This window comes from Cavia porcellus, unplaced genomic scaffold (genome assembly GCF_034190915.1).
Source record: "Cavia porcellus strain 051 isolate PalLab524CR breed Dunkin Hartley unplaced genomic scaffold, mCavPor4.1 scaffold_32, whole genome shotgun sequence".
NCBI lineage: Eukaryota > Metazoa > Chordata > Mammalia > Rodentia > Caviidae > Cavia > Cavia porcellus.
The window spans coordinates 4,503,520-4,516,501 of NW_026947515.1; positions in this window are offsets into that span (position 1 = coordinate 4,503,520).

Below are 12,982 nucleotides of genomic sequence, written 5' to 3' on the forward strand. Positions count from 1 at the left end.
AATAAACCACAGGGGAATTCAATGGACATGCTGCCTGTGACACTGCATTTTCTATACTGAGTTATAGACTTTCCATGGAATACACAGTGCCTCACATTTTAATGGTTGTATTACAACTACAACACTTTACATTTGTGATTGTTTTCATGTTAAACATTCATAAATTAAAATTAATAATTTATCATTGGAAATATCTAAAGAATAAACATGGGTGTGACACTCCCATGGTGCTGCTCTGTAACAAAAGAAAGTTTGTTAGTCTCATTCATATGAAATTGATATGAAATGACCTACATGTAATTAAACATGGAGCAGTTTTGATGTGTATATGGCTATAAAGCCAGGAACATAATTAACAAAACAAAGAATCCTACGAATTACAAAGAATTCCTGAATTCTTTTACAATGCCCCACCAAGAGTCCATGAATACATGCATGACAAATTAATGCAATCTGTCTGGATTTTCCCTTCTCACACAAGGTGAGAATAAACAGTTACTTACAGCAGGGTAAGGCAGAGGAGAAACACAACTGCTGTGATATGGAAAAGGTAGGAAAGGTAAATTACAAGGACATAGGATGAGTGGTGGCCGGGATATAGTAGGAAGGAAAATAAAAGAAAATATATTTGCGTAGTGAGTTGATGAAAATGTTCTGCAAGAGGACACTGGTGAAGGTTTAACAATATGGAGAATGCACTAAATCATACCAAACTCATCAACTGAAACAAGAATAAACCCTTAAATTTCATTTACAATAATTCTATCACTCGCATACCAGAATAGAATAATAATAAATAGAATGATATGAAAATCTGGAAGAGAGGGGAATGGCAGGTGTGGGTCAAGAGCTGCCTACAGGTAGAGGTCAAGAGATGACTCCTGCTGGGGAGCCACCAGGAGATCCAGCTCTGCAGCTGGTGAAGAAAGGAAAACATGTGCCTGCTCTTGCTGTGAGGCCACAGCTGGTGAGGGAGCTGTAGGTGGAGCTGGCATGAGCACTGTGGGTGCAAATTCAGCATGCACTGGAATTGCCTCTGCAGTTGGAGGGGAAGGAAACATCACTGACTTTCCAGGGACTTCTCAGGGCCAAACCTTCCCACTGCCTGTCAGAGGCAGCTGTGTGCATGCATACAGCCCCATGAAAGCCTCCCAGACTGCATCCCCACACTGACTGCTGAGGGGATCATGTTCCTGTGTCTCCCATCATCTGGGCACATTGCTGAATTCCCTAGCACATTCCTCCTCTCAAGGCCACAACCCACATCCCAGGGCTCCTTACCCTGTGACTTAGGCACCAGGGACTTAGGAGGCTCAAGCTGGTCCATGAGAATCTTGGCCTGGGAAGCGATCTTGGAGTTCAGCTCCAGTGATGATTCAAGGACAGGAGATGCGGACCTGGAGCAAACAGGGAGGTAGCAGAGCAAGAGGTCTGGCCTCTCTTCTAACACTACCTATACAGGTTACATTAGGGAGAGGCACATGGGTCTCTAGCCCAGCAAGTTCAGTGTCTACTCCCACCCTCTCCCAACTACAGTGTGGCAGTGCGGGCCTTGGGATACCTGAGAGGCTGACAGAATGCTCCATTGGAGGCAGTCCTTGCTTAGTGGTATGACACCACTCCCTTATTTAGAGAAGCATGACACAGATTCTCCCTGCCCTTCCCCACTGCATATCAGCTCAGCAAAGGCAAAGACTGATATCTGCCATGTCTTTGCACTCAAGGGCTCAGGGCTGGTGCTCCATGAATACCTGAGAAGTGAGGAGTCATCGATGTCTATCCTGCCTTTCTGCAGTGTCTAAGTCAGGCAAAGATCTTCTGCCCAGTTCTCATGGTTTCTGTAGAACTCGTCCTACATGGTCTATAACCACTTATAAGTTTGGCCTTGGTCACAGAAAGACTTCCTTGAGTTGAACAATATCTGTTCTGCTGCCAGTGTCGACTCTGTGGCCTTCAAAGAACATCGAAACTCAAAAGCGCAGTGGTTGCACCTGTTCTGATTAAAAGATCAAGGACAATATGCAGAAAAGTCTCTTCACACAGGGTGTCTTCATGTGTATTTTGGCTTGATGACACCCACCCACTTTCCAGTAATACCTGTGGGCTATGGACACTTTGTCATTCCTAAGAATTCCTGCCCTGAGCATACCTGGAAACCCCTAGAGTGACTCTCCAATCTCCTTTCCAAAGAACAGCACAGTTTTCCCCATGTGTGTGTGTCAGTGAGGTGGGTGGAAGGTCATCCCTGGGAATCAGCACAGCCTCCTTAGCAGGTCTTCATGGGGCCAAGGCCAGAGCTAATCCCTTGCCATGGAGTCCCCATTTCATCCTCAGTGACCCTGCACTCTGGATACACTCAGCACCCCACAGTTCAGTGTTGTAAACCAAGACTGATGTGCTTGCACATGGCCAGGACTTGAAAAAACAGGGGGCCAAGTCTCAGGGGTCTTCTCAGGTGAGAACTTAACTTCCCTGTATCTGAACTAGTCCTGGACTCAGTGTCTCTGAGTGGCTCTTGTTTGAGCCTAGGGATATGTGTTCTGGGCTTCCTCTTGTCTCTGGGCACCTCTAGGCACCTCTGTGTGCCATCGAGTCCTGGCCTGAGCTGCTGATAGCTGGGTGTTTCCAGTTGAGCTTCCTGAAGCATCTGGACCAAGTGAACCGTCCTCTCCATATGTTCCCACGTGGTTCCCTGACACGGGGTCCTGATGCTGGGGCCACTAGCCCTGGGAAAGCAGTGTAGCATGTTCCTTGTTCACTCTCTTGAGCCAGCCATTTTTGAAGGCCAACTATCACCAGACCACAGTGCCTGGTGACCAGAATCTTCAGAGTTTTGTTTGGACTTGTCACCAAGGAAGTGAGGTCATATGCTGTTGTTCCACAGTTGAGGCTCCCCCTCTGATGCCTCCTTTGTTTTTTTTTTTTTTTTGTGAGTTAATATGTGTCCTCCTTAGAAACAGCAAGTTAAAAAACTAGCAAAAATATGTGCGTTATTAGACTTTTCCTTCCAAAAGATTCTTTCCCTTGAGGATGAGGTGCACAGTTTATTCATTTAGAGATTTGTCAAATTTTATTTTGACTATCTTTTCTGGACTTATGTTAGCTTCATTTCATTATCACTAAGGAGCATGGAGATGTTCCCATAATGCCCATAATAATTTTACTTGAGGGATATGAAATGTTTCATGTTATAACACCGATGTGTCCAAAAAAGGAGGATTCATAGCAAGTTTTACTCATGTTTACCTCAGCCACACACTGTAGTGCTCCATACTCTGACCTCCTTTGAGGAGGGGCAGCAGGTGGTGAGGGCAAGGGGAGGCTTTGCAAGGCCATGGACATCATCATCCCTTGCTGATGAAGGACACATGGGCACCCCTCCTGGGGAATTTGTCTCCTAGTCACTGTTTTCACTTCCTGTTCTCCCATCCCAAAGAGACCATGGGCTTTGTGTCCGTGCTGGGTAGTTTGCCTTTCCTAGAGGTGATGGTGCTGAGCTTGTTCACTTTCAATGCTCTTGGTTGGTCTCCTTCAAGCAGCGTCTCTGTGCTGGGCTCTCCACATACTGCTGTTTATTGGTAGTGTAGCCACCACACACTCTCAGGGGACTGATCCCGCCAACTGCAACTTGTTCATGCATCTGTCACCCATCTACTGATCCCATTTGTTCTGTTTCCGGGTTGGCCCTGGAAAGCCAGCTGCCACAGCCATTCTTATACACGGTCTTGAGTGGACATAAACTTTTATTGCAAAGAAAAAGTACTTAGATGTGAAATTTCCAGATTATATGTCTTGTGTATGATTAGCTTACAAACTGTTAAAGTACACTTGCAAGCACTTTTTAAAATCAGAGTTAGGTGCTTGTTTTCATTTTGGTACTGAGGATTGAACTTATGACCTCAGGTTTGCCAAGTGGGCACTTATACTACTGAACTAAATCTCCCACCCTGTTTTCTTATTTTGTTTTGCTTTGTTTTGTTGTGTTTTTTATGCTATAATATGTTATGTTATGTTATGTTATGTTATGTTATGTTATGTTATGTTATGTTATGTCATGTTATGTCATGTTATGATACACTACATTTAGTGTTGGTGAGGATTTGAGTTTCCTTCAGTGCATTTTCAGTGCTTTCTGATTTCATTTTGTATAACTCACCTGATAAACTATGACATATCACATAATCCTGAGTTATTTAATTTTGGAACAAATTTAAAAAGTAAATGAGAACCAGGTTTGGTAGTAAACACCTCTAATGCCAGAAGTTACAAGGCTGAGGCAGTAAGATTGCTGTGGTTGACGCAGCCTGTGCTACAATGTGATTTTAATGAAAGCCTAAACTCCATAGAAATATCATCAAAAATAAATAAACAAATTGAAATAAATAATACATTATAAAAAGATTTAAAAAGATACAAAAATCACCTATAAATCGACAAATCAAATATTGATTAATTTTTCTTACATATGTACATTAGTCAGCACACGGAGCATTAGGTTTACCATGAGGTAGACATTGATCTACTGCCAAGAAGTTGAACTATTTCAATTTTTTTTACTTTTTAACTGAGAAGAATGTAGATATATGCTACTGAATATACACTCTTAGGATTTGGAGATCATAGTATAAAAAGAATTTGATGGTTCTTTTATTTTGGTACTAACTTTATATATGGAAGTAGGATTTGAGCATAGATTACTGTTTTTTGGAAAGACTTTCTTGTCTTATTTTAATGTAACTCAAGTACACATTAATAAGGTCCACATAAAAGATGCTATTGTTAAGTCTGTAAAATAATAAAATACAGAAGAATAATGAGAGAATAACATTGGCTACTGTATTGTGCACTATGATTTCTTAATGATCTATATTTTCATACATTTGCAAAATTTGTGAATCTTTTTACAAATTTTAAGGCATGATCTCACTAAGATTGTGAGTTTCCCAGGTGAGGCTTAAACCTCTCCTTATCCAATCTCCCTCCCTCTCCCAGAGTGCTAGGATTGCAAATGTACATTTTCTTGAGTTGGTAATCAGCAGTAATTTTGTGCATATAGAATGAAATTTTTGGCTTTGATCTTTAGACACTTTGCAGAAAGAGTGGATCTAGTCAAGCTATATATATCAACCTCCTAAATGGAAGTTTTTTAAAAGTGAGTAAGATTGAAAATCCCATTAACACTGTTTGTAGATTCTCTGTTTTGTAAATGTGGTCATCATGTCCTTCAGAATATCACTGCAAATGCCTTCAGCACTGGGACTGAGACTTGATGTCCTTGAAGCAATTTCTGTTTATTTTTTTTTATCCCTCATGGATTTTGATGATTTTTTGAAGTCAAACCACATGAAAAGTGTGAAAGCTAATACCACTTGGGGCACACTGCCCTCCAGAAAGCCAAGGCAGTGTAAAATACTGTTTTTTCTACTGCTGCACTTCCCAAGTTTTTTTGTTTTACACTCAGTTTCTACAGATTGAATACTGAGATTTGCACTTAGCTCCATGGCCTTCCACATTTACAATTCTTTTTATTTTCATCCAGGTTCTGGATAAGTGGCTATATTGCCGAGGCTGTCCTTAAATTTGTGATGTTGCTGCCTCAGCCTTCCAGACTGCTGGCATTACAAACACACCACCAGACCTGGTTTCATCATAGTGTTATTAAAAACTCATTGGCTGAGCATGGAATGTTGAAAATGCCTGCAATGCCTACACTCAGGAGAGTGAAGCAGCAGGATTCCTGGGAGTTCCACACAAGCCTGCAACACACTCTGAGTTCAGCTTAGGCCAGAGCTACACAGGAAGAACTTGACCAAAAACTGAAAAAGAAAAAGAAAGAAAACTAAAGGAAAGGAAATGAAGGAAAGTGAGAGGAGGAGGGGGAGAAGAGGGAAGGGAAGGTAAGGAAAAGGAGAAACAAAACAAAATTCCTGGTGATTGTATGAGTTTTCCTCCACTGGGCTGGCCTTTTTAATCTGTGGTCCAGTTCTTGCAGTATAGGACCCTTTTGACTGTTGTCACTTTATTATATACCAGAAAACTATGTTTTTTGTTGCCTCTAACTTTAATGTTTTTTCCATGGCTATAGGATGACTCTTTTTCCTTCCCTGTGAATTATCATTTTGTTTTTTCTATCAGTGCTAAAATGGAACTTATATTTTGACAGGAATGGCATTTAAACACCGGGTTGCTCTGGGTAGCATGTACATTATAACAACATGAATTCTTCCCATCCACTGTCACACTCTGTCTTTTCTTCTCTTAGTGCCACTTTACTCATTGCTTCAATTTCTACAATTTTCCAAGAACAGGTGAGTTTGGTTTAAATTTTACATGAGTATTAATTCTTTTGGATGAATTATGAAATGAATAGTGTTCCTTGTATTTGTGGCTGCAGTTTGTTTGAAGCACATAGATATGAATTGATTATGACATATGCATATTGTACCTAAAACCTGAAGTTATTTGTCCATTTATTCTACAAGTTTTTCAGTGGAGTTTTAAGTTTCTTATATGAAATGTGTCCTCAGGAAACATAGACATCTCTTTCTGATTTGGTAAACTTTTGGGTTCTTATTGTTGACTAAATTCTAGGAGTAGGACTTGAAGTAGTGTGTTGAAAAGAGTCCAAAGCTTGGTCTTGTTCCTGACCTGAGAAGCAAATCTTGTAGCTTGTCAGTCTCTGAGCATGATGTCAGTGCTGGGCTTGTCATGTCTGCGCTTTGCTGTGCTAAGATTCATTCCTCCTGCACATGGTGTGTGAATGGTTTTTATCATGAAAGGATGGTGAACTTTTGAATTTCTCTAAGTGATTTTTCCAAATCACTTGAGGGGGTAGCTGTGCCTCATGCTGTGAATGTGGCAAGTGACACTGAATGATTTGTGCAAGTGGAACCATTCTAGCACCACCAAGGGTGAACCCAGTGTTCATTGTGGTATTTAAAATTTTCATGTGCTGGTGAATTTAGCTGATGTGCATTTGTTGAATATTTTTGTGTATGTTCATTAAGAATATCGACCATTAGAGCTTTACCATTTTTTAAAGCATTATGGTCTGGTTTCATTATCAGGGTAACTTTGTCATCTAAAAGGAATTGGTGGTGGTTCCCTCCCCTTGAAAGACATGAAAATAATTAGTATTTATTCCTTTTCAAAATTTTATTTTGAAGATAGTAAAATACAACAGAGCAAACAGAACAAAGAAAATTGAGACAATGCAGTGAAATTGGTACAGAACTTCACAGCAGGGTCCATGATAACAGTAATAGGTACCATAGTATATCTCATTATCTTCACAATGGGTTTCCATTCAATTAGTTATAGTGAAATTCAAACAAACACAGAACATTTTAAAACCAGTCAAAGATAATATTAAATAGAGCAAACAATCAGAACACAGCAAAAAATTAAAGATAACATTTGTTTTCAAAAACAAGATAGAAAGAAATCCCCCATATTTTCTATATTGCACACATTCATCTTCCCAAGAGATGCTCAGAATTCTGCCTCTCCTTGCTAACCAAGGGTGCATAAATGAGATGTATGGCTCTCAGTCCATACACCATTAGGCTCACGGGAGATGTTGACTGGTTCTCCTCCTGGCTTGCATCAGGGGTGCTGGCCAGGGAGGCAGCAGAATTGTTTTCTTGTTCACCTGCCTAAGTCCCAACACGGCCAGATCCAGTATTTATGCTGGATTATGCTATTTATTACTAAACACTTCATACAAATCATCAGGACATTTATCATATCCTGGCATTTGTTGTTATTAAGCAGTTATGATTGTTGACTCATTGCCTGTGTTTGTTAATGCTCTGTCAAATTGTGTGTTTTCTTCTGGGGGTGTGGGTCAGGGACAACATAGGAGATCATGTACTGATTAAGGATCACGTCACATTTTACTTAGGGATGTAGCAATTTACTTTTGTATCTTCAAACTACCCCTACAGTATATATTTTTCTGAGTATTCTGTTAAGTTATTTAGTTTTTTAAAGCACAGTGTTGCAGGGTGCAGTTACTCGTGGGGGACACTGGGGCAAGGCTAGGTCCAGGTCTCTTATTTCAGGCTTTGTACCATTACCTGCCTGCAGTGTTCCCACTTCCTGACCTGCTGCCTAAAAACAAATGTCTTGCTCCACAGCTGTGGTGAATTCACATGTGGCAGTTGAGATCTCACCTGGGTGGAAGACATTCAGCTAAGGTAGGCTCTGAAACATGCTTATATTCTTGTACAGAGTTCCCCTTAGTGAGACATGGGGCCTCAGGACTGCAGGGAGGAGCTTGGATAGCAGGGCCACAACAGCCCTCTCTTTTTCAGCATGCAGTGTATGCTGTTTCCTGAGAAGCTGACTGGTGGATCAGGAGTCCTGGACCTGAGACTTTCTTGCCCATGGTACACTACTAGATGCTGTGATGTTCTCCACATTGGTATGGTCCATCTTGTTCCTATTTGAATTTCCACAGAGATCTGAGGAGCCCTGGGCTTCCCCTTCCAGGCTCCAACTCTATGGTGAGTTTTAGTGTGAATTTTATGAATTTTAATTTATATACATTTAACCTGGAAATTCCACTTCTACAGACTCATTATAAAATATGAGATTGAGAGATACCTGTGATCTCTTCTTATTCAGTTATGAGTGTTGATAGTTAGAAACCATGAATGTACCATAGCAGAGTTGCTCAGTCAATTATACATTTATAGTCACAGAAAATACTGAATGAAGTCCATGTCCTAGGCCATGTCCTGAATGCTACCTGAGATGATAGAAGAGTTCATAGCCTGGCCCTCTCTCCACTCAGCAATGAAGAGGCTTGAATAGCAGGTGAGGACAGAAGAGAGGAGCTCCTAGAGAGCAGAGCACTGAACCTGGGAGGAAGCCTTTTTGGTGTTTTTTCCATTCCATTGCATTATTTGTAGTGTTGTTTTCAATATTCATTTTATTCAAATAAGTTAGTATTTAATTGTGGCTAATTTCTTGAATACGTATGTGAAAATGGATGATTTAATTTCATTATATATACTGAAAGTTATGCACAATACAGACACTTCAAATATCACTGTAAATATAAAATAAGGAGGCTTGGTATTCAGCAAGCCAACACATCGCTCACGACTAACTTCTAAAAATTCTAACACATAAAGCCATGAGGATCCTGCTGTGGTGAGTGTCCCTGCCCTTCCTACTATAAAAGCCACCATGCTGACCTGTGCCTGCTACTGCCATAGGACAACAACAGATTTGCTTCAGTGTCTATTTTTCCAGCAAGGAAGTCCTGAATCTTCCTGCTTTCAGGCAGCACAGGGAGTGTGCAGCTTGCACAGGAGCCTAGCACTGCCTGCCTTACACCCTTTTCCCCCACCTCATCCATGCTGGAGCCTGCAGACAAGGGAAGGCAGAGCATCCAGGATGCAGCAAAAACTCTGATTCCTCAGCCCTGGGGGCCTCAGTTCCTGAGTCCTGGTCTCAGCCTCCACCAGGATTCAGGTGCTATCCTGAATTCATCTGGCTTAGTGGGCAGGGCACCCAATATGCACTTCTGGGGATAAATACCACGAAGGCCACTGTCTTCAGTGACCCTTCTACTCTGCAAATTTTTCTTCTATCTTTGTGACTGAGGCAGTGGCATTGGAACAAAACACAATATTTTCATTACATTTCTCTTTGTTGTTATTTTTTCTGGCTTCTTTGTTTTTTAAAGCATATATTTAGAACTGCATTTTGCCAAAATAACAATTCTTTGTCTTTTCACTCCCCAGATAACAGAAGTTTTTAAATTTCTACTGTAGTTCAAACCCTATGTGCCTGAATGCTGAGAATCCACTCTCAAGCTTGGTAGAATGAAGGAAGCAAAGCAGAAACTGAAATTGGGGACACTGCTGTGCCTTCCAGCATTTTGTACAGCAAACCCTGAATCATGCCTTTTTACCCATAATATACGGGCTTCAATACCAAGTGAATCTGCCACTGACAAATGAGTTTCCTACATTTACTTCAAACAATCTCATTTCCCCTCAACTTGCTAAGCCCATGGTCTAAGGATTCTTACACCCAAACTTCAAAAATAATTTCCAGTAAACAAGAGACTGCTACCCATCCTGAAATCATGGTGGGGTTGTATGTAAAGACATAGTCTGATCCACACCCAGGCAATCATGAGCTAAGGGGGCAGAGATGGCTTGTGCAGATAGAAACACATTGAAATTGTCTACCAGCAGCAGCATCAAGGAGGGAGTAGAGCTGCTGAACCCTCACATTTGGGTGATGGAATCATTTGGTGGGTTTTGCCGTGGTTTTGCTGAGGTGGCTCAATAAATCTAGGTTTCTGTAGGGCAGTGCCAAAGGGAAGTGATGTCCATGTAGCATTTATTTGGAGTTATTCTTTTGCAATTGTGAAACCTGCATTCATGAGTTTTCACACCTCTACCACTAAAGACTCATCCACAGGCATTATATCCATGACTTGTAAAGGATCCGTTTATTTACATAACATGCAGAATGCTGTTCTCAGCCTTGTTTTTATCACACTTGTGCATTTTCAATCATTTCTTCAAAGGGAAGCTAAATGATATAGTTTTAGCACACTTCAATTGTATTGCCGTGCTCCTGTGTGATATCCTTGTTGACAGACCTGAAAAGGAAGTGAGGTGGACCTGCTGGGGGGTTCAGCTCCAGAGGGATACTCTGCTCAGGGTGTCAGTCAGGGCTGCCTCTCACCTGACTGGCCACTCTGGTATCCAAATGCCCTTGCTCGGTGTTGTCCCTGGTGTTTGGAAGAACTGGTTTGCAGTGTAGACTCCCAGTGCACTGGTTAGCCCATGAAAAACCTTGCTGTGCTGAGTTTTTCACCGCTAGACCTGCACCTCAAAGCCCCTGGCCAGAGTTCCCTCCAACAATCATGCATGGCTTCTTGAAACAGCTCTCCTGTGCATGCCGTACGTGAAGGCTAGGGAGGTTACCAGTTCCTTCCTGCTTCAAACAGTACTGTGAATCAATCTCTTGAAAAGAAATCTTGAAAATTTGTGTAGCATTCTCTGTTGGAGAAACCTCTCTTCTTAGTCCTGTGAGGTCTTATGACGGCTCTGTATATAGCTGTGATGGGAGCTATGGTACAGGACTCTGTCCCCCATGTTCTCTTCATTGCAGTTCAGCTCCTGCCTTAAAATGTGCCATTGGATTGGGACACAGCACATCTCATTGATTTGTGCCTGTGCTTATCAACTTTGGGAGGCTGAATGTTTTCTGAACCCATTGGCCACAAGTGGTGATTTCCTTTTGAATTATAAGACTTTCTCACTTCTCTCACAAAATGAACTGGTGAGATCTCTTTTACTCTGATAATTCAAACCCTGGGAAGGTGAAGCACTTTCATCACCAATCACAGCACTAAACAATGAACCAATCACAGATGCTAGGTTTAGCTGCCTCTTTGACTTCATGAGGCTTTAGTGGGGACACCCAGATACAAACAATAACAGCTTCAAAAGTAAATCCTCTGAAGATGCCCATGCTCTGGACTAGAAGATAATTCCTTGCCTTAGTCCAGGGTTTATCTTATTTTATTTTATTAATTTATTTTTTAAATCTCTCACTGTGTAGTTCAGGCTGGCCTTCAATTCACTATGTAAATTAGGCTCCCCTAGACCTTGGAATAATCCTCCTGCCTCAGCTTCCTAAGTGCCAGGATTACACGCATGTACAATCACACCCAGCTATTGTTTGTTAAGCTGTATTTATTGATTTACTTGAGATTACTCAATTCAATTACGTTTGTTATACTTAAGTATACAAAAATGCTAATAAATGTAATAAAATTCCAGCCCAATGTAAACAACTTAGCAACTTAGCAAGGCCCTATCTTGGAATAAATTATGATAAAAGGACCAAGGCACTGGATTCAATCTTCAGCACAGCAAAATTAAATAAATCTATAAATAAACAGACTTTGTATAAAATAATCTATAAATAAACAATACTGCTTAGAAATAAATCTATAAAAAACAAAATTGCTTGTCAGTAAGCCTGTAAGTAAATAAAGCTTTTGTGGATAGCTCAGATCAGAAGTGTTTTAAAAGCAATTTTATTTCATTATAATTGACATACAATGAACTAACAGGGTTAAATACAAAATTGGATGAAAGTTGACATGGGTCAGAGATGTAGCTCATTGGCAAAGTGCTCGCTGGCAATCACAGGGTACTGAATTTGGTTCCTGGTACCAAAAATAAACAAATCTGAAACTAAAAACAAACAAACCTCTAGGAATCTTGTCATACATGAGCCCCTTGAAAATCATCACCGAAGTGGTGATGTATATGTCACCTTCACATTTTCCTTATGGTTCCTTATAATTGCTTCCTTCCATCCTAAGCAATATGTCTGCTTTTTGTGTCTGGGAAACACTTTGTATTTTCTAGAGGTGACAGGTCTGTAACTACACAGGATGCTGGTATAATAAGATGCTAAAAATTAAAATAATTGATTAAAAGATAATTAACAAAATAGTTACTTAAAATATAGTTATTAGTAATATTTTCATGATGTACTATTCTCATTACCCTAGTAACCAAGCACCAACCACATAGTTATAAATTAACTGACTGAGTAGTTCTGCTGTTCTGTAATGCATCACCCCCTCCCCCCACCTTAGTGACCTGTGTGCTATGTCAACATTTGTTCCCCTTGTAAGAGACAAATGATCTTGTGTCAACCATTATTCCCTTTATGAGAGACAAATGTTCCCAGAATTGGCAGCCCAAGGGCTATGAATTGGCTAACCACCCACTGTGAAATGCCTCTTACCTCTGCAAAGGGGAACAAAGGCCCACCTTATTTCTGTTTCTCATCACTATGTACTTAATGATCAATGAGCTAATCATAAATGAACTATAAAACTCAGTCAAAATTCTAACTCAGTTGCAAAGCTTTGCAAATTCCATCTGCACTGTGTCGCTGGGCCAGCTAAAATAAAAGCGATTCTTTTAAA